General features: G+C 36.6%; 1 protein-coding gene across 4 annotated transcripts in view; it reads left to right on the top strand.

Annotated features, from left to right (window-relative positions):
* The window catches only part of LOC149539232 (long chain base biosynthesis protein 1-like), a 279,274-nt gene that overhangs the window by 5,571 nt on the left and 249,223 nt on the right, over positions 1-24,480 (top strand). The window contains exon 1 of one of the 4 annotated variants that reach the window (XM_089799167.1): positions 15,618-15,727. The exons of the other annotated variants lie outside the window; for them this stretch is intronic. The gene's annotated coding sequence lies outside the window, so the exon portion shown is untranslated. Of the gene's footprint in view, positions 1-15,617; positions 15,728-24,480 lie in introns of those variants that run through there. 4 annotated transcript variants of the gene reach the window in all.

Here is a 24,480-nt window from a genome sequence, read left to right as displayed (position 1 = left end):
TTTCCAATTCTTCTTCTGATTCTGCTGCTGATTCTTGAATTGGCTTAGGAATTGAGATGATTTAGTGCCTTTTTGGCCCTTTAATTTGAATTTAAGGGAACCCTTGGCATTTGAAGATGAGGCACCATCTTTCCCCGTAATCTCCAGTTGTGATTTCCTGCCAGGAGGACCAAAATTTCCACAATGCAAGCCTATCTTAGGATTTACTCTTTTAAGGCTTTTTACTTTTCAACCATATCTTGTTGTTCACTACGATGGATTGAAATTTGTCCATGATAGACATACCTTCCTTTTGTTGCCATTGAATAGGAAAATGACACTTCTTATCAAAGCCGGCTTGATGAAACTCCAGATCAAGGATGTCACAATCATCTTCAACTTGAAAATTTGAAGGGATTTCCAACATGTTAAGATCAATTATTTGCTGCAAGGTTAACCTGTAGTAATCCATCTTCATGATGTCAAGTTCTGTTCTCATATCAATCCAAATGTCCTCAATGCGATGAACATGAGTGTAGGCTCTTTTTTCTGAGAATTCATCTCTCGATAGTCAAAATCAAATCTGGCCTCGAACTTCTTCAAGGTAATCAACTGCAATTCTACTTCCATATTCTTTGCTTTAGGCACAAAAATGATTGAATAACTGCCAATAGCCAAAGGCTTAGTTGAGGTAATGCCAAATCCAGGTCTATGTGAAACATGCCGATCACTTTGCACGTCAATGAGTTGTTTAGCTAACTCCATCAAGATGATTTGATCTGTAGCATACCTAGGTAAGGTGTACGAATCTCTCATGAAATATCCAACTCGCAAGTATGTGAAAGTGATAAATTGAAGAAAAATACAGCCGTATTGGTTCACCTTCTCCCATGCCGCATCAGATGCTTTTTTGATGGACAACTGCTTATCAAACAAGCACCTAAAATGTTCGAAGAAGGCATCTTGGACTCTTCTGTAGTGAAATTTATTATTTGCCAAAGTGATTTGATCATAGTAATCCCAAATAGGAACTTGAAGATGATTTCTTTTGGTAGAAAGACCAGAAAAAGACCCCATGGCAGCAACAATGTAAACTAGATAAGAATTCATATAGAAAGGCACTAATATTCCCACATTACATATTTGCTGGCAAAGTGCAGTATTGATAAGTTCTCCCCAAAAGATTTGTTCTTTATTCTCCATAATTTGAAACAGGAACTTATATATCCATGGCTCAAAATCAGTAGAATCTTTAAGGCCACAAATCTTGATGAGAAGGATGATGAGATTCTTGTACTCTTGTTTGAAATTTGATCGATGAACAGTCTTTGGCCATTTGGAAAAATTGCTTCTTTTATTGTCTAACCAATAAAGGTTGACATACTTTTGATAATTACTTTTTTTCTCATTCCAATAGGCTAATGATGATTCTTTAGTCAAATCAGCACATTTTGATTTATGCGGAACTTTGAAGATTTGTTCTATAAACTCAGGATCAAGGCTAATGATAACCTTGCAGTCAGCATCTTTGATAGTTCTTGTATTGGGGGTAAACCGCCGTGCACATCCATAAACAAAGTTAGGTTCTATAGCCGCCAAAGAAAATGTAGATACCAAGTGAATGTTGCTTCTCCTAATGCATTTCATTTCATGACTAGTTGGAGCTTCAATTCTTTGTAGAAAATCAGCCACGTTTACATGACCAATCTTTGTGTCCAACACGTTATTCAAAATAGATATGATTGAAGAAGGAGTTGCATGAGCCAATTCTTTATCATATTGATATTTCATTTTGCATTTGAATTTGGATGGCGAGGACATATCTTGTGCTTGTGCTGCAACACAAAAATTCCAAAACATAAATACATCATTAGAAGGAATCTCCATACAAGTGAATTCTATACAGGAGTGAAGATTTGAAAAAGGATTGGTGACTTCACAAATCCAACAAAGTGACTTTTAAGAGAAGACATATGCATATGCAATGGAACGGAATGTGAAATGAAACGTGAATGAAATGCGGAATGAAATGATATGAAAACGTGAAAATGGAAGATGAAATGAAATGAAATGGAATGAGAATGTGTGAAGGTGAGACACATGAGAATGTGTGCAAAGTGAAAATTGCTGATTTCAAAAGTGACTTAGCGTTTTCAAAGCTTTATTGTATGAAAAATGAGTACATGTAAATGCAACATGTAACGGGAGGTGGAAGATGAAATGAGATACAAACACGAGTGAAGGATACACTTTACATGTATGTGCAAATGAAGGTCAAGATATAAAGCATGGAATGAGGTGGAAACATGTATTTACTCATGTAAGCGTAAATGCATATGAAGAGATGAAAATGGAAAATGGAAGGGAGATAATGAGTTTTATAGTCACCTTTGGTCAAAGTACATGGAAGGTGAAAATGACATCCTTTTTGACTTTTTAAAGAGTGACTTTTAATCAAAATTGGACCTTTTGGATGCAATTACACGTAAGACATTTCGTGTAATCATGTTGTGCGAATGGAAGCGAAAAGTGAGATGGGTGAAAACGGAAGCGGAAAATGGGATCACATGCATGTGCGGATGGTGAATGAGATGGAAAACATGTAATCACATTTCGTTGAGTGAGAGATGAAGTGTTGTGACATGGAAATGGAAATTGAATGTGAAAGATGACGATGCTTTCGCATGCAATGAAGCAAAAACAAGTTCTTGGGAAAGAACTTGTAATTTCTCCAAGTGGAGAAAACTTGCAAGTAAGCACAAAACACAAAACACAAAAGAAAAAATGTACCTCCGAAAATAACTCAAACATGCCAAGATGCAATGCACTTCAAAGCTCGAATTCAAAATTGGGGCTTGGGAAAGAACCAAAAATATGAAAATAAATAAAAACTTGATATTTAAAGGAAAAATGCACTTTCCATGGCAAAGATTTTCACAAATGGCAACCATCTAGTAATTTCATGCATAAAATCAACAAGATAAATATGAATTAAATAGCAAGGAGGAAGAAGTCCACTTACATGAAGATTAAGTGCCAGATACAAAAGAAAAAGATGCTCCAATGTTTGAAAAATTCTTCAAAAATGGTAAGACTTTTTCCAACTTTGCAAATTCGAATGGGAGAGGGCAGCAAACAAGGGATTCTTGTTAGAAGATGCCAAAACGTGCCCTAAAAACACTCCATATTACAATGTTTTTGAAGATTTATGCTTGCAACACGTTTTTGGTAAAAAAAATGTTTTTCTTCATGTTGCAAGATCAAAATGTTTTGATCATTAAACTTCAAAACATGAACTCCAATGCAATGTAATCGCAAAAGATGCCAAAACGATTTGGTTGGGAGGAAAAACATGCACTAAAAATGGATTTTTTTTTTTTTTTTTGGTGCATATTTTTTCAAAAACGTGATCCATCATGAAAGTTTCAAAAGCGTTTTTGAGGCAAATGAATCCATTTTAGAAGCAAGAAAACTCATTGCCATGCAAAAACGTTTCAAATGGAACAAATCCCATGCAAATCCATTGAGTAAAACTCAAGTTATGAGCAAAAATGAAGGAATTTGGAGTTTTTTTTCAAAAATGTGCCCTAAGTTTGATTTCCAAGAACAATTTTCAGCATGCTAAATCCATTCTTGATGCAAAGAAAATCATTGCCAAGGAAAAAAGTCTTGAATGGAGAAGATTTCATGCAATTCCACCAAGAAAATCTCAAGTTATGGGCAAAATCGGGTTCTTGGAGGCCAAATGCATGCTTTCCTTTCAAAATTGGACTTTTTGGGATGCATAGCATATTTTAAAACATGCTTTCCTTCCAAATTAGACCTTTTTAGGTGCAATGCATGTTTTAAAATATGCATCAAGTGAAAATAGAACCTTTTTGGATGCATTGCATATTTTAAAATGTGCTTCCAAGTGAAAATCAGACCTTTTGGAGGGGAATGCATATTTTAAAATGCATCTCACTTTTTAGATGTATAAGCATAAAAACTCCACTTTTCGTGTCATGGCATCAAAAAAGTCTACTTTTGGTGAACTTTGATGTAATGATATAAAAAATGTCCACCAAAGTAAACTTTATATGCAATAGCATGTAAAAGGTCCACTTTTGAGAGTTTTTACATGTAATTACATATAAAATGTCCACTTATGAAGCCTTGAAGTCATTTAATTCATTTAAAATTATAAAAATGCTACAAAATGGGTCAAAAACAATATTTATTTATCATATTATGAAATATAATACATAAACATCATTTTAAAGTAACATTTAAATAAGTATTTGATTTTTAAAATCAAAAATTAAAATGAAACTATATAGTTATATAATTACTTTAAGTGAAAAATTAAAAAGTAATTCAACTTAAAATTATAATATAAAGTGCACTATAGTCACTTTAAGTTATAAATTTAAGGTAAAAATAACTTAAAAACATAACAAAAAGTGAGTATAATGTTATATTTTCCAAAAAGTGAATGTCAAATTGAAAATATAACATTATATTTTTAATTCGTGTTGTTGCACTTAAAATGTTCAGTTTTGAGGCACTAAAACAAGCATAACTCTTGATTGACAACTCCAATTGACCTCTAGGTTAGACTGAATTGAAGGGAAAATCGAAAGGCATGAAATGACAAAAACAAGCAAACGAAAATTCAAAAGCAAAGAACGGACTGTGAAGGCTTCAAAAATCAAGTAAAAGCTCAACAGAAAACAAAACAGAAAAGACTTGACAAAGGTCTTAAGTAAAACAATTTGATATTTGAATTGAAATGGATTAATCTATCCACATTAAACAACTAAATATCAAATTCAAAGTTAGAGAAACGTGAAACTAGCTTGAAAAAGTTTCGTGCTGTTATCAACATTTTGTGTTGTTTCGTGTTGGTACCACTTTAGAAATTCAGCCTGTAGCCCATCTATATCTTGAACTTTTCCACTTGCCAATCTCCTTATCCCTAGAGTAATGTCTTCATCAGAAAATAGTTTATCCGAGTTGTTGGTTGTGGGGAGTGAAACTTCGTCCTTCAGTTTCTCATAAAGAATCTTTGCATACTCTAACCATTGAGAATCTGTAATTATATTTTCAAACTGTTTCCTAACTACTTGTAATTTCCTCCAAAAATTTTTAGAATTATGCTTTCCTAACATGATTAGCTCCTTCCTCTGATTAATCACATATTCTTCTTTTTTGGATTTGATCAGCTGTTTGTATTCTCTTATGATTGTTTCGTTTTCCTTTCTCCCTTTAAATTTCCTTTTTGCGGCCTTGCATTCTTCATCATACCATGGGTTGGCCGGAAAAGTGTTTGAGATGCTCTTCTTTATTCTTCTTCTTTTGCAATCCTTTAGTGCTTCCTTAGTCAGTGGGATTAGAAAAATGCTACTGATGTGACTTTTCTTATCCCTATTTTCTTTGATATTCGTGATGTCATGATGCATTTGGAGCTGTTGTTCAAGAGCGATGCAAAATATTTTTTTATTATTATTGTTTATAAGAATCTTGCCCTCTTTATGTCCTTTTGTGCTTTCATCTTGGACGTGATCACTTTTCCGTCTTTTGACCTTCATATTGTATTTAATACAAAGAGGCATATGGTTTGAATTTAGCTCTATGGGACATTGTTTAATTCTGAAATCAACTACTTTGGTGATGATTGATTGCAAACATATTATATAGTCTACCAGACTTTGTTTGTTATACGTTTTGCAAGTGAATTTGTTTGATTTAGGCCACATCTTCATACCATTACACAACTAATCCGTGGAGGCTGCACAACCTTAAGAGTTCAACCCCAAAGTGATATTGTCATCCTCTTCTTTTAGCCACAAGGGATTACTATCCTCTGTTAGATCATTGCCCAGTTGAATAGCCTAGTTATTCACTGTACTAGCATTATGTAATGTCCCCTTTTTAGCATTCATAGCATGATGTTGTCGTTAGCCTATTTCCCCACAGTCCCGTAGGCTAACCAGGACATTAAAGGGGCTTAGAGGCCATTTGGCCTATATAATTTCAGTTGCAGGTCTTTTTGAGGAGTTTTGAGGCAGCTTTGGGCATACTTACTATTTATAGTAAGTCATCTTGGACATGGGCGGACATCCAGTGGCAATGGTATGTCGATGGTAATTGTTTAAAATCGACAAGAAGACTTGTTTATCATTGATAAGATTTGTTATGCATTGATAAAGCTATTTTATAAAGTTAAATTTAAATATTTAACTTTATTAATGCATAGACTATAGTTATGTTTTATCCCACATTGAGAAAAGGATGGAGCTCTTGTGAGAACACTATAAAAGAAATGGAAGAGCTTCTTTTATGGATGCTTGGAAATATCAAAGAAAATTGAGAAATTTCCTGGAGATTATGTCTCAATAGTTTGAAAGACTAAATCCCTTCAAGCTGAAAATCTTGACGCCATTGAAAGATATGGTCTTGAGATTCAACATAGTAGCAGTCCGAAAAAGCGGAACCGAAAAAGCAGGCTGAAAAAGCGGGTACGAAAAAGCAGTCCGAAAAAAGCGGAACTGAAAAAGCAGGCTGAAAAAAGCGGGTAGGAAAAAGCAGTCCGAAAAAGCGGAACCGAAAAAGCAGGCTGAAAAAGCGGGTACGAAAAAGTAGAACCGAAAAAAGCAAGCCGAAAAAGTAGTTCGAAAAAAACAAAGCAGAAGGGGCAGCATAGAAGGAAATTATTACAGCCATCTACAACCAGGTTCTTTTGTTAGTATTGTTTTTTAGGGTGTTATAAGTTTTCAGCTGTAAGTGTGCATTATACCAGCATTATCATTTTGTAATCCATGTAAATGCCAAAGTCTTGGCCATATTTCATGAGCATTGTAATTTTCATTGCAATTAAGAAGATAATAGTTGTTGGTGTCATTTAAGCAATTTAGTATCATTATTTATCAGCTAGTTAGTTTGCATACCAACTGTTTGTAAAAATGCCAGTTGGCTGTAGGTGTTCATTTCTCATACTTAGATCATATATATGCATTGAATATTGTCAAAATTAGTAGCACACTCATGTTAGGTCATTGTGTAGTCCATTGTAGTCTTCTAACACAAGATTCTCATTGATGCAAATTGAAGAAAAAGTCATTTGAAGCTAGTTGAAATACTATATCAGTCATACGTCCCTTGCATGTGAATTGTTTGATGAAATTCTTTGAGCTTTCATCATCATTTTTGAGGGCAGATTAGAGGAGGGTTATTACAGTGGTATTAGAGCTTGCTTGCAAAGTGTTTGACAAAATGTTAAACAACTGAAGTATAAAGATTTTTGGTGTTTGAAGAAGTTATAACCTATTGGGGTTATTACAGTGGTATCAGAGCTATAAGTCCTGCCATCCTGTGGAGGTCTTATAGAGAATTTGGAATAGCCAGATAGAGAGAAAAATGTTTGACAAAATGAATACCGGTCCAGATCAGGGAAAGGAAAGATTCTTACAATTATTAGACACCTTAGCACAGGGACAACGATCAGCAGAGCAAAGAGCACAAGAACAGAGTCGGAGATTTGAGCTTATGATGTAGATGATGGCTTGTCAAATGGGGTTGAATGCTAATGTGGGTGGAGGAAATAATCAGAATGGTAATAATCAGGATGGGGCACATAATGGAGGCGAACAAGTTGGGAACAATTTCGGTCATGCACTCCAGCAAACTAGGACAGTGAGTTCGCGGCCCATGATTCCCATATTTCCTCCTAGAGCTCCAGAGCAACCCGTACCAGAGCCCCAGATCACTGATATACAAGACCAGTTGAGGAGAGATTGGGAAGCCGGAGGTCCAGATTTTATTGCTGCAATCACCTTTAGGGAGTATATAGATGTGCGGATGAAGCATATGCCACGTGGACATGACAGGAACCAGAGCTATGAGCTACAGAAGAAAGTAGGGAAACTTCAGTTACCATATTATGATGGCTCGGGGAAGTCTACAGCAAGAGCTTGGGTTCAAAAGCTTGACACATATTTTCAAATGAATCCTATGCTTGAGGAAGAAGCTATTAAGTATGCAACAATTCACCTGGATGGGTTAGCACACGAGTGGTGGCATCATGGTATGGTCACTATGGGTCATGCACACATTACCTCCTATGTGGAGTTTAAGGAGAGACTGATTGAACGTTTTGATAGGCTTAAGGATCGTACCTTCCCTATGACAGGCAGAAACTTGTATGAGGAGCTTAACAAACATGCTGATTCAATACAGGGAGACATTAGCACATCTTCAGGTAATGGTTTATCTGCATCATCTTCACAGGTAGAAGGGGTTACAGACGTTGTGTAGGTTGAGCCAGAAGGTGATATCATAGGCACACCAGATTGTGTGATTGACACAGATAGTGATTCCAGTACAGTTGGGCTGGATGAAGTTACAGCAGTTGAGGATACTATCATGTTTGAGAATAGTACAGTTGATCGGAAAGTGAGCATTCAGGACTTTGCAGAAAATGAGTATCAAGCACAGTTGGACGCTTCTTCACATGAGATAGAGGCTAGTAGCTCTTCACTTGGTTTGGCAAGCCAGCTGAAGACAGGGGAAAAGAATATTGTCACGGCTTTATCTCATCATGACAGGATACATGGATTGATTGAGAATCACATTTGGATGATTCAACTGCAAGAGAGACAGAAAGGAGTCACAACAGGTTCTTCTTGTGATGACTTACAACAGATCAAGGAAGATGCAGCGAAGAAGGAGGAGAAGGAGGTTGACCGGCTTTTTCATGAGCTGGAGGATACTCGAAATTCCTTGGTGTGTACTCGGTTGGCTCTCCAGGATTCTGAGAGACACGTGGACGAGATTTGTCTTGAGGTGAGTTCAGTTCGGGAGTTAGCGCATATAGCAGGGACTCAGTTTTCTTTTACAGTCGGGTCTCATGTTGATGATGATATGAGTATGTCTAGCATTCACACTCTGGATTCAAAGATTGTAGATAGGTGCATGAAGTCAGTTGGTATTGTTCACATTACTCAGGTGAGAAGTTTACTTGAATTGCTAGCTGGTTTCCGTTCGTGGATTAGATGTTGGGATCCTTATCTTAGTACTTGGGATCATTTTGACCGGAGATATCTATCATTCCTTGGTAGTAGTATCTGTTGCACCATCATGGACTTGATTAGTAGTTTGCCAGGTGTAGTTCTCATCCATGCCAGCAGCTTTTTTGATGTTGGAATTAGTTTTTTCACACCTATGTTGGGTATTGTTCATATATTCAGTCGACCATTCTTGTTGGAATGGGTTGATGATCTCTCAGATATGACAGAGTTTATAGAAGAGTCCCAGGATCTGAGTATTACAGATGATAGCTATTCTGAGGTTACTCCTCTGGACAGTGTACCAAGGATAGAGTATAGGATTTTGACCAGTCGGCACAATCATGTGTCTAGTTAGCTGAGAGTTGGCAAGCGAGACATTTCTATCGCTTGCGAGCATTTCGATGCTGCTTGTCAGTTGTTAGCAGTTTATGGATGGGATTCTCCTAGTGATAAGCAAGGAGGCAGTTATCTTTCCTTGACAGAGATCCACTCCTTATGGGAAGCTATTCGGATTCTGAGACAGAATTATATGCAGTTGGCAGCTGACAGAGATTATCTTATGGAGTGGGGCAGTACAGCATATGACGCATTATTGGTCAAGGAAGATGAGGTGAGTGAGCTTACTCAGTAGCTCGAGGTGACTTCTAAGTTTCTTGAGAGTACACAGTTGGCTTTCGAGGAGTCACAATTTCATTTAGCTGAGGTGACCATGGAGTTAGAACGACTTCAATCTTTACCAGATTTTGTACAATCACAGATCGTGGTGTCTGGTGATCCGGGGATGTCCATGATCGAGGTTGATAGAGGTAGTGGAGATGAGGATATATCTGTCCATGACACTAGTATTGGCATATTTGGTTCGTTTCCACTGGAGGTAGGTTTGGCTGAGTTGGGAGTTGCAGCTGAGCATTGTGGTATGTTCGACTTGGGGGGCACAGAGACTAGTGATGTTGTTGTTGATTCTGTGCCCTTGGCTATATCATCCTCTGACTTAGCTAATGATCAGTCACAGTTGGTTGTATCACGACTGTAGGATGAGTCCTTGACTGGGATTTGTTCTTTTTACCAGCATTATACTACAAGGTATGTTCATCAGTTTGCATTGGATCCAGGTGTTGAGGAGTTGATGGCAGACAGGTTTGGTCTGGGCTCTCGTTTATGCTATCTACCGTGTAATGACTATTCACCATCAGCAGTGCATGGGTGTTATGGTTATGAGACAGTGGCCGGTGATCTGCAGAGTTGTGTTAATTGCAGTAGGTGTGTAGTGTGTGGATTCTCTGTATTTGGTGCAGTTTCATGCGGGAGTATTCACCGTTGTTGCAGAGTTGTATTGTACATTCCGCATAGGCCAGTGGGATGCGGTGATGGTATTTACTATGTTGGCAGTTTGGGTTATCTACTCTACTTGGGTTCTGATATTTCGAGAGCTTGTTTCTAATGGGTTCCTGACTTTGGAGTTTGGGTGAGTTGTATTCGCCAGTTTGATTATGGATTCCTCTTGGTTAATTTTCAGAGGTTGTTACAGGAGCCTATGTTGATTGACAGCAGTATAGTTCATGACTACATTTGGGATCTAGGTGGATTGATTGGGTTGTTGTTCGGCCATTGCTTGGGGACAAGCAATTTTGGGAACGGCGGACTGTAATGTCCCCTTTTTAGCATTCATAGCATGATGTTGTCGTTAGCCTATTTCCCCACAGTCCCGTAAGCTAGTCAGGACATTAAAGGGGCTTAGAGGCCATTTGGCCTATATAGTTTCAGTTGCAAGTCTTTCTGAGGGGTTTTGAGACAACTTTGGGCATACTTACTATTTATAATAAGTCATCTTGGACATGGGCGGACATCTAGTGGCAACGGTATGTCGATGATAATTGTTTAAAATCGACAAGAAGACTTGTTTATCATTGATAAGATTTGTTATGCATTGATAAAGCTATTTTATAAAGTTAAATTTAAATATTTAACTTTATTAATGCATAGACTATAGTTTGTGGAAAATATTTAAATTAAAAGAGTCCCTTTTATTTTATAACACATTGGAGACATAAGTTACATAAAGGGAGTTATGTTTTATCCCACATTGAGAAAACAAAGGATGGAGCTCTTGTGAGAACACTATAAAAGAAATGGAAGAGCTTCTTTTATGGATGCTTGGAAATATGAAAGAAAATTGGAAAATTTCCTGGAGATTATGTCTCAATAGTTTGAAGGATGAAATCCCTTCAAGCTGAAAATCTTAACGCCATTGAAAGATATGGTCTTGAGATTCAACATAGTAGCAGTCCGAAAAAGCGGAACCGAAAAAGCAGGCTAAAAAAGCGGGTACGAAAAAGCAGTCCGAAAAAAGCGAAATCGAAAAACCAGGCTGAAAAAGCGGGTAGGAAAAAGCAGTCCGAAAAAGCGGAACCGAAAAAGCAGGCTGAAAAAGCGGGTACGAAAAAGCAGAACCGAAAAAAGCAAGCCGAAAAAGTAGTTCGAAAAAAACAAAGCAGAAGAGGCAGCATAGAAGGAAATTATTACAGTCATCTACAACCAGGTTCTTTTGTTAGTATTGTTTTTTAGGGTGTTATAAGCTTTCAGTTGTAAGTGTGCATTATACTGGCATTATCATTTTGTAATCCATGTAAATGCCAAAGTCTTGGCCATCTTTCATGAGCATTGTAATTTTCATTGCAATTAAGAAGATAATAGTTGCTGGTGTCATTTAAGCAATTTAATATCATTATTTATCAGCTAGTTAGTTTGCATACCAACTGTTTGTAAAAATGCCAGTTGGCTGTAGGTGTTCATTTCTCATACTTAGATCATATATATGCATTGAATATTGTCAAAATTAGTAGCACACTCATGTTAGGTCATTGTGTAGTCCATTGTAGTCTTCTAGCACAAGATTCTCATTGATGCAAATTGAAGAAAAAGTCATTTGAAGCTAGCTGAAATACTATATCAGTCATACGTCCCTTGCATGTGAATTGTTTGATGAAATTCCTTGAGCTTTCATCAGCATTTTTGAGAGCAGATTAGAGGAGGGTTATTACACATTAAAATCTCCTAGAAGGATTGTGTTACCAGTTTGATTAAAGGAAAACACGTCTTTCTTTAAAGTTGCAAATGGATCTTTGTTGTCTAGATGTCTCCTTTTGTAGAATTTAGAGCTTTTTGGTGCGAAATAGCACGTTGCCAGCCATGTGATCTCCTCATCATCTTCAATCTTTAGCCATATCAATTGTTTATTTGGGTCCTCTTTCTCCAATTTTATGGTTTTGTTCTACGTATCTTTTATCAAGATAGTAATCCCTCCATGACCTTTACCTGTCTTTGTTTCTTCATTCCACACGGAGATTTAATTGTACCCTTCGAAATTTGGAATCCTAGATCCCTCATGTTCGTGTGTTTCTATGAGACAAATAATGTCTTATCCCTCGGCTATGGGTCCCGACCCTGGTCCTCTTCTCCATGGATATCCTCTACAATTTCAACTCACCATGCTTAGATACTCTCGTGGGGCCCTAAGTTCCTATTTTTGATTCGCTGATTTGTTGGCAATCTGTGCTTTACCATTTTTCATCCAAGCCCATTTGCCGACAACCCTTGCTGATTTTACTTTTTCCCACTACTTCCTCCTTTCGTCTTGCTGGATAATGGTTAAATCCTCGTCTAAGTATATTTGGGTGTCTTTGAGTAGCCCCTAGTTCTTCAAAATTGCACTCTTATCTTCTATGTTGCTGAAAGTAATTCTCACATGTTTATTTTTCCCCATTCCCATACTTCTCCCAATTCTGTTTGCTTGTCGGATTTTACCCATCCATTTTAGTTTGTCCCTAAGGAAGTCAGGTGTCAAAATCTCCGTTTTCTCACATTCCCCATAGTCTTTTAAGCCTTTGATAATGATGTTTACAGCCTTGTCTTGTATTTCCTTCTCCTCTTTGATTTGTCTTCTGACTTGTTTTTGAATGACTTCCTTCTGTTCCATGGATGGTTCATTGACCACTTGTGCCCATGATTTGGCTTCTTTTATTTCCTCTTTTAGTTCATTTTCTCTTAGCACCATTCCTGCTAATGTTGCTTGAACTTCCTCCATTTTTGTTGTAGTATCTGATTTAGTTATTTTTTGCAAGTTATTTTCTATTGTCACTTTCCCGTTATTCAAAGCCCATTTGATAGTGATTATTTCTTGCTGGCCTCTCTCGATGTTGTCTTGAAGATATAGGACTTGCTTTTTCAACCATTTATTTTTTCTTTCAAGTTCCCAGTTGGTTGTTGTGACCTTCTGCAACCTTTCTCTATCCTGCTGTCCTTTCTCCTCCAAGTCCTCTAGCCTTCTTTTCATGTCCATAAGGTCATTCAGATACGTTCTGAAGACCAAAGTAAGGAGAGGAGGGGCTGTAAAGTTCTTGTAGAAAGCCTCCCTTGCAGCTTCCTTTGCCTGCCCCATCTTTTATTGTAGGAATCCCTGTCACAGTTTCCTGAGATTCCTCTTGTATTGGTGAAACATCTTTTTCCTGTTCCTTTGTGTTAGCTACAAGGAGGTTTTTAGCTGTCCTTGGTAAAATTATGATAAGTTTCCTCTTCTGTAGTTGTCTTTTCTTCTTTCCGATCTGTCTCCGTTTAAGTATCCCTAGGTATTGCTTTTTATTGAGGAAAATGAATTTGGTGTTTACATCGTAATGCTTTTCCTGTTGCGTTTTTGGCGAGATGTATTGACGATCTACGATAGCCCTTGGTTGTGATTTCTTTTGAGGACTGCAGAGCGACCATTGTCATCCTGAGAGTGTTCAAATACTGATTTAGGTTCCCATATTGCTGCCTGTCTTGATCTTGAATTTTCGATGGAGGGCCTCCTATTCTTAGCCTCACAATAATCTGTATTGTTAACCCAGATGTAGAATCTCTCTGTATTTGTGTTCGCTGTGTGTTTAGCTGTGATTTTTATTTTGTTGTGAGAGAAAAGGTGAATGCAATTTTCGGGTTCCAAAACATTCATAAACAAATACAATAGAGAAAAAAAAGAGAACAAAGGATAGTTTGCAGAGTCCAACCTATTAATCTCGATGTTTGATAAAATAATAATAGGGTTTTGTCTCTCCTGCTTTGTCATCTGCTGCTCCCTGAGGGCCCAACTTGTCTCCTTTCTTGTCTCCAACTTGTCTCTGCTTCTCCCGGATGCTGGCTATCAGAAATTCTTCCCCAACTCCTATTGCTGCCCTCGGCAACAGGTAAGTGCTGTTGCTAGAGAACCTACCCGAGTTGAAAAGGACCCTGTTGAAGTCAGACCCCATTGAAGAAACCTCGTCAAAAAGGACCCCTTCGAAGAAACAGGAAAGTTGTAGCTACAGAATCGGTCCAGCTGAAGAGACTTGTCCTTGGTTACCGTCTCGACTGTTCTGGTTACCATCTCGAGAACCTGATGATTACCCTGCGAAGGTCATTCCTTCGGCTTGTTTTTAGTTACCTTGGGGATGACCAAGGACCGTCTCAAGCAAGGAACATCTCTGATGCCCCCAGTTACCTCGGGGATGACCAAATGTCTTGTGGCACTACCAATTCCTGCAATGCATTTCAGAAACAATTCAGACCTTTGCAGATTGTTTGGGACAACTAGGGGATATCCTCTGCTGTCTTGTTTTACCCAAAATGCCATTGGGGGTGGGAACCCAATTAAAAAACTTATTTCTTATAGAAACTAATACAATTATGGCTTATTTCCTACTTGTGGTAGTAGGTATAAACCTCTGGTAGGCATCAGTTTTCTCGAATCCATGAAAGTAGTATATAAAGTACTTTTGAATTTAACTGTATATATATATATATATATTTATCGATGTTTTGGATATCTATCAAACTCCCCTCTTATAATGGATCACTAAATGTAATTTGAGATGATGTGAAAAATACATATTAAAATGAAAAAGCATTCTATAGTATATACGAATATTAACTTCTATCTATTATGCATATGCATCTTTGAAGCTGCCCTTTGGCTTTGGCTTTTATCCTTCACTACAACCCTTAATTGTAGATAGAAAATGATAGCTGGTATACTTGGAATTTCTTATGTGATCTGCTTCGCATAGAATTACAATCCTCCACTACTTATCTACACCTGAAGTCTATACAATTTAATTAACATTTTAAGACTCTCAAGAGATAACCGTTATAAGTGCAATCATTATTTTCTCAATGTCTCATGGCTTTATCAAAAAGCTATGATATTGGATCTGCCAGGCTTCTAGCTGAATCTGGGTCCACCTCAAATCCACCATGTGGTTTGGTTTCTCTGTGGATTTTGGTAGGGTGTGGGGTTAGTGGATGTGTTCATTTTCGGAAATTGAGGGAGATATATAGATTGCTAACTATGAACCTGCAGTGAACCTGTCATTTTTGGGTATTATTCTACTTTTTTCTTTTAAAATATTTTTTACCTTTGACTCTGACTGGGATACCCAAAAATGAATTCCTGTCCCTTAAAGTGCCAACTAAAGCATTTTAAAAACCCAAACAAAATTATTTTAGTTCATTTTGATTGCAAAGAGAAAAATTCATTCTAAAAGGGCAAACTTTCGTTATTGTTCACCATTCAACAAATAGAGTTGAAAATTGATCATTGGTGGTTCCAAATCTAGTGCACACTATTCCTACATGTTTGCAAGTGTTCATTCCATTCCAAGAAGAACATAGAAGAAGATTCTTAAAACGAGGTAAGTTCTATTTATTTATTTATTCTCATTTTCTTATTTTTGTTTTATTAACTCTTTTACTTTGCTTTCAACTTTTTTAAATTAATTTTTCTTAGTTTCTATAATGCTTAACATTTTAAATGATTTTATATTTTTTTTGTAGATATATGTTTTGACTGTAATTTTTACAAACAATTAAAAAATTAAAGCCACGACTTACAATGACAATTGGTTATGCCTCCACAGCCCAACGTAATTTTAAAATAGATCTAGACTCCCCTCTTATAGGTACGTGGATTGATACAACTGGATCAAGATAGTGGGGGTATATTTGGATTTGTAGGTGGTGTGATGTGTACATTTTCAACTTCATATGGTTGGGTTGAGGACCATTTCTGTAGCATCCCTAGGAGGGGTATCAAAGCTTGTCTAGGAATGCTTAGAAGCCCATGTCATCAAAGTGAGTGATAACATACATTAATGAGCAAGATTATAGATAAAGTAGTATAAGTCATCCTTTAATAAAGAGGAGATCTCAAGGAATGTTACTCTGTGCACCCCCATCTAATCCTATTATTGTGGTGGGGAGCCATCAATTTTTGGGCCTCTCCTCAAGAGCAACCCACTACAAACAAGAGACCGAAAGAATATTTGAAAATGACATTTCAATATGAGGTTTGAGATGTGTACCAATACATAACGAGATGTATTTATGCAAATGGTTGTCTTCCAATATTGTTGGCTCACTGTATTTGTCAGAAAAGGAGAAAAAAATAATCAGGCTTCAAAGAGGTGTAAGGACTGTTGGGTGGAAATTCTGTAAGTCATTGTGACAACAGTTTACAAAACTGTGGATAAGTTGCAACCGACAGTTTTTAAGATTAACTGCAAAATAGTGGTTCCAACACAACATGTGAGACCTACTTCTCGGAGAAGGCTCTCCCCCTCTTATTGCTACTGGAATCAATAAACACTTTACTATTTACACTAAGCTAAATCGGGGTGGGATATTCATCCTATTTCTTATTTCAGAATAGATGTTACTATTACAATACAATCATAAAGAAACAGTGTAATTTACTTACAAAGTATCTGTTGGAGCAATAATTCCGATAAAAAAAAGATCAAACGGGTATATTGCCTAATTTCAAACTGAGATAGATATATTTCATCCTAATTTCGTCTCCAACATATAAGTCCTAAATAGGTAGATGCAGCTTATTATATGCAATAACACATTTTAATAACATTTAAATGGGTAAGTGGGGTTTTTAATGTGCTTTTGCATATTTAAATCTATAGACCTTTAGTAACTTAAAGGCTTATAAGTGGGGAATTTGAACCCAAAAGCACATGTTATTGCATTCTAGAAGTCCATTAATGTGTATTCTAGCTTGAGTTATGATTTAAATGCATAATGGTTGGGAATTTGAACTCAAAAGCATATGTATTTTAAAAAGCACATGTTTTTTGCATCTTAAAAATTGTAACGTCCCCTATTTGATTGTTTAGGAAATAAGAACAATTTCCTTGCAAAATCAGTTACAAGTGGATAATTGTTAAAGTTTAGCTTCAGTTGGATCTGATAAAGTTGATATCAGTATATGAAACATGTTCACACACACACACACACACACACAAACACACATGTATATATGTATATACATATACATACATAGATGCATGTGTTTGGTTTCCTTCACATACTGATATCACAATGTCATGTCCCCATTTTGGAGGCAGTTCGATTTAATTAATTTGATTAACTTGGTTGTCCAAAATAATGAATATTCTATGAGGACGACTAATTAATCATTTTAATTAAATAAATAAGTGATATTAAGTTAATTATTTATAAAGTTCTCAAATAAATAAATATTAAAAGGTAACTTTATATTTAATTAATTTAATAAAGTGACTTGAATTATTAAATATTTTATAAAGTCACTTAATAGATAAAATAAAAAATGTTCTAGAAGTCTCTAGAGAAGATGGAGAGAAAAGAATAAATAGGCACCCCGGGGCTCCATTCGAATAAGGCAGTTGTTTATCTCTCTTTTGATTTCAAAATGTGATTCAATCACAGGTGCATTGTGGAACCTAGGGTTTCTGCAATTGTCACAACTGGCCATTGAGAACGATAACTCTCAATTGGTACGCAATTTTGAGGGTGTGAAATATCATCTGAATTATTGCAGATTGGAGGTGACATTCAGTCATTTCATCAGGGCGATAATCTGTGGCTTAAGGCCAATTTTATGGTTCTTGCATCGCTGTTCATTGTTGGATCAGTGAGAGTGGAATTAATCACCATAATAACTGGAGTAAATTCTATCCATGCGGCAGTTGGTCATCTACATCGGGGTTTAATTTGTGATCAGGGAAGACTATCAATTCCAAGTCGTAGTGTGAGTAGATTGGGGGTAGAAGAACGAGTCCAGAATTATCTTTCCCGTCTAGCAGCGTTTTTCCATATATCATTAGGGCCGAACCTGGGCCGAAGGCAATTGCAAAGATCATTTATGGTGAAGCACTTATGAACAACGATTAGGCTAGGGACATTCGTTGCATAACTATATCAGGGGACGGGTGTATTATTTTGGTTTGAAGATAGTGTTCGATCGCTCATGATCTTCGGCAGACATTCATTGTTGACATTATCTATGTGATCATCATGTGTTTCTATTCTGTGGTGTATGGCAATCATAAGTGAAGAGCAGTATTATGTATTCAATATATATTGAGCAGTGTATCTCTTTAACAGTAGAGCTATGTGTGGATCTCCTGACAGAGGGCAAAGTAATTGCAAGTGCCGGAATCATCTCTTGGCGGAAGATTGAAGAAGGGCACGCGATACAGTCCGGGCGCACCGTCATAAAATCACAGGTGACAGAGATAAGAATTTGAAGAGAAGCGAATGAGCACTTCCTGGATACTAATCCCTCATATCCGCTCCCAAACTTCATCCCAAATAATGCGATATCATCCTGAAACCCAGACGATTCAGCTCTACTAAAAGGGTCACCGTATTGCAAGCTGGACGTAGGACCCGGTGACAAGTTGCGGAATCCAAGTTGAAGAACAAACAAGGCACGGGGGAGTTATTCCGTCTCATACTTAAGACAGCTGGATGAAGTGTCGACCCAGACTGCCGAATTATAATCAGGAGGACAGCATTCCCTGCTTTGTGTGCAAATTTGGCTAGACGTCTTGCACCATGTACCTGCGATCACCATATTGATTAATGCGTGTGCAATTACTGTCTAGCGGGCGTGGTTTTCTCTCCATAGTAAGCTACGCATTACCTCTGGCACCGTATTGGTTTTCTCTACAACTTGTGATGCTTGAGAGGCTTTGTGGAAGGCAGGCTATAAACCGTCTTGAATCTTTATTTGAACTTCATCATTCACAACCGGAAGGATCTGCAGTCGGGCTCAAAAAGGTGCGGTCTTGGTGTGCATGCACATGACAACCCATGGGGGACGACAATTTCCAGGTTTTTGATATTGCTTTAATTGTATATGTCTGGCTCTTACAGTTCTGACGTTGTTATTCTTAATTGGATTACTATTAAAGGACATGCTATTATCATTAGAAATTATAACAGAACTGTCCTTGAATACAAATTACAATAAGATTTACTGAATATTGTTGAAGCTACAATTATTCATTGCAATTATTACTTCCACCTTATTTGGTGAATCTGCTTAAGACATTACATCCTTACCATTTAACGGTTGCATACCAAGTATTTAAGAATTGATGCAGTTCAGTTTTGGGTGTAAGTTAATAGCTTTGTCAGAGCCTGCTTGCGAAGTATTTGACGAAATGTCAACTCACTAATGTATCAAGATTTTGGTGTTAAAAGAAAGCAATAACCTGTTGGAGGGTCATTACACACAATCTATTTAATACTTTGTGATCATGCCCAAATCAGGCTGCATATATACATATATGCTGTAATTATTTTCTCATCGATCATTGATTCGTGACGGTAATATCATCGAATAACATCCAATGTATTGCCCAGATCAAGAGCGAATTAGTATCACCATGATCGCCCAGATTATTATCGGGCTTGTCTAAAATATGAGCCCCAACTTATTGTTATTGGGCCTACATTTAATATCGCCCAGTTTAGGATCAGGCGTTAACAAACCTTGTGTTAAATTATGTTTTGTTATGAACAATTTCATGTCCCGTAGAGTCATGTTTCTACGGTGACATGACTATTCAACCTTATATTTATAATGATTCAAATGCAATAGAGAACGTATTAATCACAAGGCCATATCACTATCTATTGCATCTGCAATCATCAGCGATTATCTCCTCTACCTGCAACCATCATAATTGAAGATAATCAATATTATTACAAAGTGGAATTTCAGAGAACTACAAACATTGCATATACATTGCTGCAGTCATATGATCACATATTTGTAGAATTCATTATTACCCTGTTATAGTAAATCTCTGATAAATGAATTATAAATAAAAATAAAACTCTATCTCAGATCCTGAGTTCCTTTACATGGTATCAGAGCTCATTTTGTTGATAGAGTTTAAAGCAAATTGTGAAACTATCTCCCAAGATCTTTGAATTATTTAAACTATTCAAAAGCACAAACATGGTGAACAGAGTCAAGCTAGAAGATAGACTTGATGGAGGATCAAACTTCATATCCCGGAGAATTTGAATCATGATCGTTCTTAGAGAACTCGAATTAGAACAACATGTGGAAGAAAACAAAACTATGCCTGAAAATGAGCCAGATAAAATAGTATGGAAAAGTTATAACAAGAAAGCTATGACAATGATAATTGATTCTGTAAAAGATCACGTTCTTTCATTTATAATAAAATCTACAACTGCACATGAGATGTTCATGACTATTCAAAATTCATATCAAATCAATAATGCAAGAAGAGTGCTTACCCTAAAAACACAACTCCATATTAAGATGAATAAAGGAGTTATCACCTCATATTTCATGAGAATATCAGAATGAAGAGATCAACTTTCTACTCTTGGAAATATCATAGATGATCAAGAACTATCATTGATAGCTCTTAAAGGGTTGCCAACTACATGAGAATCCTTCATTCAAGGGATTACCACATGTCCTACTCTAACAAAAATTGACCAACTCAAGAATGATTGTGCTTAGAAAGAATCATGATTGATTACAAGAGGAATCATTCCTAATAAAGAGGAGGAAATTCAAGCTTTACATACAAACTCAAACAATAAAAGGAAGATACATTTTAAAAAAAGAGGAAAGAAAAATCAAAACTATAAGAAAAGAGATTTGTGAAAAGTTTAATGCTACAAATGTGACAAAATTGGATATATTCACATGTATTGTCCAAAAAGAAAGAAAGTCCTTGTCAACATATTTGAAGCTAAGTTGCTGATTCGGGTTCGGGGACAGGTTCGTGTGTTCGGGCAATTTTTTTTCCCCATTTGGGTTCATGGATGGGTTTGTGAGTATATATATATATATATATATATATATATATATATATATATATATATATATGCAAAAAAAAAAACTCACATAGTTGTAAAAGTAAAACTAAGTCATTCCATAGTATGAATATATCAATGTTACTTGATTATTGATCAATGCAATATGTCAAAGATAAACATTAAATACTCACTCATTAATCTATGCTAATGTTATAAATAAAATCATACATTGAATTACTAAAATGCAAAATGGAATTTCAAAACATAGACTACTTCATCAGATTGATAGATAATAAATTATGATTTAATAAAGTTTGAAACTATGAAACATAGTGATAAATCATAAATGACTCAATGAGTCAATAACAAATGTTTAAACATAGTTTATCAAAGATGCAAATGCCCTTCAAGGGTCAAATGCGTCACCAAAATATGAGGGATCAATGGCTTCATCCCCATCTATATCATTGACATTTTCCACATCATTGGAATCCAAACCGGTTCCACTAGCCCCAGATGCAGCCACATCCTCCTCCTTGTCCTCCTCAACATCTAGCAAGGCAATTCTAGATATATCTTGGACAGTCATATCCAAGTCAGAAGTCTTAGGTAGTACATCCCACAACTTCTCTGGTCCCTTCTTATATCCTGGATCCTTGCGTGATAGGAGGCGCCAGTTGTTGTGAATAAATACCAAGTCCTCTGCTTTCTTCGAACCCAACCGGTTACGCTTCATTGAGTGGATAAAGGAGTATGTACTCCAATTCCGCTCAGCAGCAAAAGAGCTCGCAACCTAGAGAGACAACCAACAAATTTTAAAAAATTAGCTAAGTAATTTTACAATACAATAGGAATTTAAGAGTGCTAATTCAACAAGCTAAGTGGCCATAAGAAAAGGAAAAAAAACTTAAATACATACTTGTGACAAGATCTTAATGGAAAGAGGTTGGAGGTACATGTAACTTTCCCTATGTAAGTACCACCATCCAATGGCATCCAATCTACTTTGGTCATTGATTGCATCAGGCTCTGCATTTTTGCTTGAGACAAAATCAACAAACTCTCTCCTAACATTTGATGCCACATCAGGATCACTAAAGAGCTTGTTAAGTGCCCTCTTATACCCAGCAGCAACTTCAGGATCTCTATATGGTGCCACTCTACCAGGAATAGCAAGTATCTCACTGCTATAATATCTAGGAGAAAGTGCATATGCCAGGAGGTGTAAAGGTGTAGTCATCTTGTTCCAACGATGTAGAACAATTTTCTCCACCTTAGTGTACAAGGTATCAGGATCCTGCTCTCTCCTTTGAATGACCTGGGATGTCAAATGATGTACATGTAAGTTATCTTGATGTAGGGTTAATAACTTAATTAAAATCAAAAATCAAAATCTCTCAATAAACAAGGATAAAGTATTGTATAAAAATTTAAACTTACTGATTTCATTCTTTCTAGCATGGAGTCCATGGCATCATATATGTTCCCCAAACAAGGCTCATCCGTGTCGGCATACCGAAGCATAGACATGATGGGTTCGGTGAGTTCTAATGCATATTCCACCCTATTCCAAAAATTATCACTCAAGATGAAATCCTTTACAGTTTTGGCCTTTTCTATATCAACTTGCTTCCATCCATCCCATTTGTTGCTAATAACCATTTGACCCAATGCCTCTTTCACCCTCACAAGTCGTCTAAGGACGATTGCGTGTGAAGCAAACCTTGTTTCAGCAACCTATTACCATGTTAATTCAAATTGTAAGTTAATATGATAAGTTGATAACACAAAAATTTAAGAATATGTATTAAATTTTGTAAAGTATGGCACAAAAATTAAAATGATAAATGAAGCTAAATAAAGTTTAAAATTTACCTTCAATAATTCCAAGCGGGAGAAAGTTCTGAAAATTGCTTGAGACATATGGTGGTTTGTCACAAACATTTGGATCTGCTCACCCTCCTCATATACATTTTTCATCCATTCAATTTGGCTGCCCATTGTTTTCATCACCAAGTTCAAGGTGTGGACAGTGCATGGTGTCCAAAAGATATGCTCATATTGTGCTTCTACCAAAGCACCTGCAACCTTACAAACTTTAGCATTGTCCGTTATTACTTGGACAACATTGTCAACTCCCACAGACTTTATGGATTCAATGTGAAGTTGGGCAATAAAATTTGCATCCTTTACTTGCCCTTCACAATCAACCGCCTTCAAAAACATTGCCCTTTTGGGGCAAACAACAATCACATTTATTAATGGACAATTTTTGCAATCTTTCCATCCATCAAAGACAATGCTCACCCCTGTTTGGATCCAAGAATCTCTTATCGGTTTGAGGAGGTTTTCTACATTCTTTCTCTCCTTATGCAATATGGTGGTTCTCAACTTTTCATATCCAGGGGATTGGTAACCATGAGGTGCATCATTTATTGCTTTCACCATCTCTCTCCAATAAGGGAATCTCACTAGATTGAATGAAACACCATTTGTAATGAGGCAATGCCCAACCTTTATGTCAGCAATTTCTCTCTTGTCATTTTCAAATGCTGTATCTAATGGGCCTCTCTTGCGGGATGCGGGTGTTTCTATTTCATCTTCATCCATAGATGGGGTAGGTAGGAAGGGATGTGGTTTACTAATTGTTTGAGAGGGTGGTGTTGGTGGTATTTGCTTTGACTTATCTTTTTTTGCCTTTGACACTAACCTATCAGCCTCTTCTTGTTCTTTTAACATGCCTGCTATTTGAGGAGCCAGCAACCCTTTTTTACCTCCCTCTGGGGGCTCCTCACACATGGAAATCCCTTGACCTGGTGGACCTATCAAATGATGTTTAAATCGGAAATAGGAGCTTCTATATTGGTTTTGGCAAAAATTGCATTTCCATATATACCCTCCCCCACTAGCACATTGCTCAATTCTTGTTGTATACTTCCACAAAGGAGAGTCTTTATCAATTTTAAATCTTTGGGATCCCACCCCACCCATTGAACCTTGACTACTCATTCTTGGATTCTTGCAATCTATAAAAACAAATTTAAAAAAATATTTCAAAACTTATACAAAACTTGATAAAAATTTAGAACAATAAATATAAAAAATTTAAAAAACTAAAATCAAACTATGAAAGAAGCAAAAGGAAGGATCAAATGCATATCTAGAACACTCAGCACTGATTATTTGAAGGATTTGAGACTCCACAAACAATCTCTACAACCTTCTCTTCAAACTTGCAAAATGGCCACACCAAAATGAGAGAGCAAAATGACAAAGCAAATGAGAGATTAGATGAATGAAA

Source organism: Cupressus sempervirens, chromosome 9 (genome assembly GCF_028749045.1).
Source record: "Cupressus sempervirens isolate cs-2001-9-10 chromosome 9, ASM2874904v1, whole genome shotgun sequence".
NCBI classification, from domain to species: domain Eukaryota; kingdom Viridiplantae; phylum Streptophyta; class Pinopsida; order Cupressales; family Cupressaceae; genus Cupressus; species Cupressus sempervirens.
Note: the sequence above shows the minus strand (reverse complement) of the source record. Positions and strands in the feature narration are given on the sequence as shown.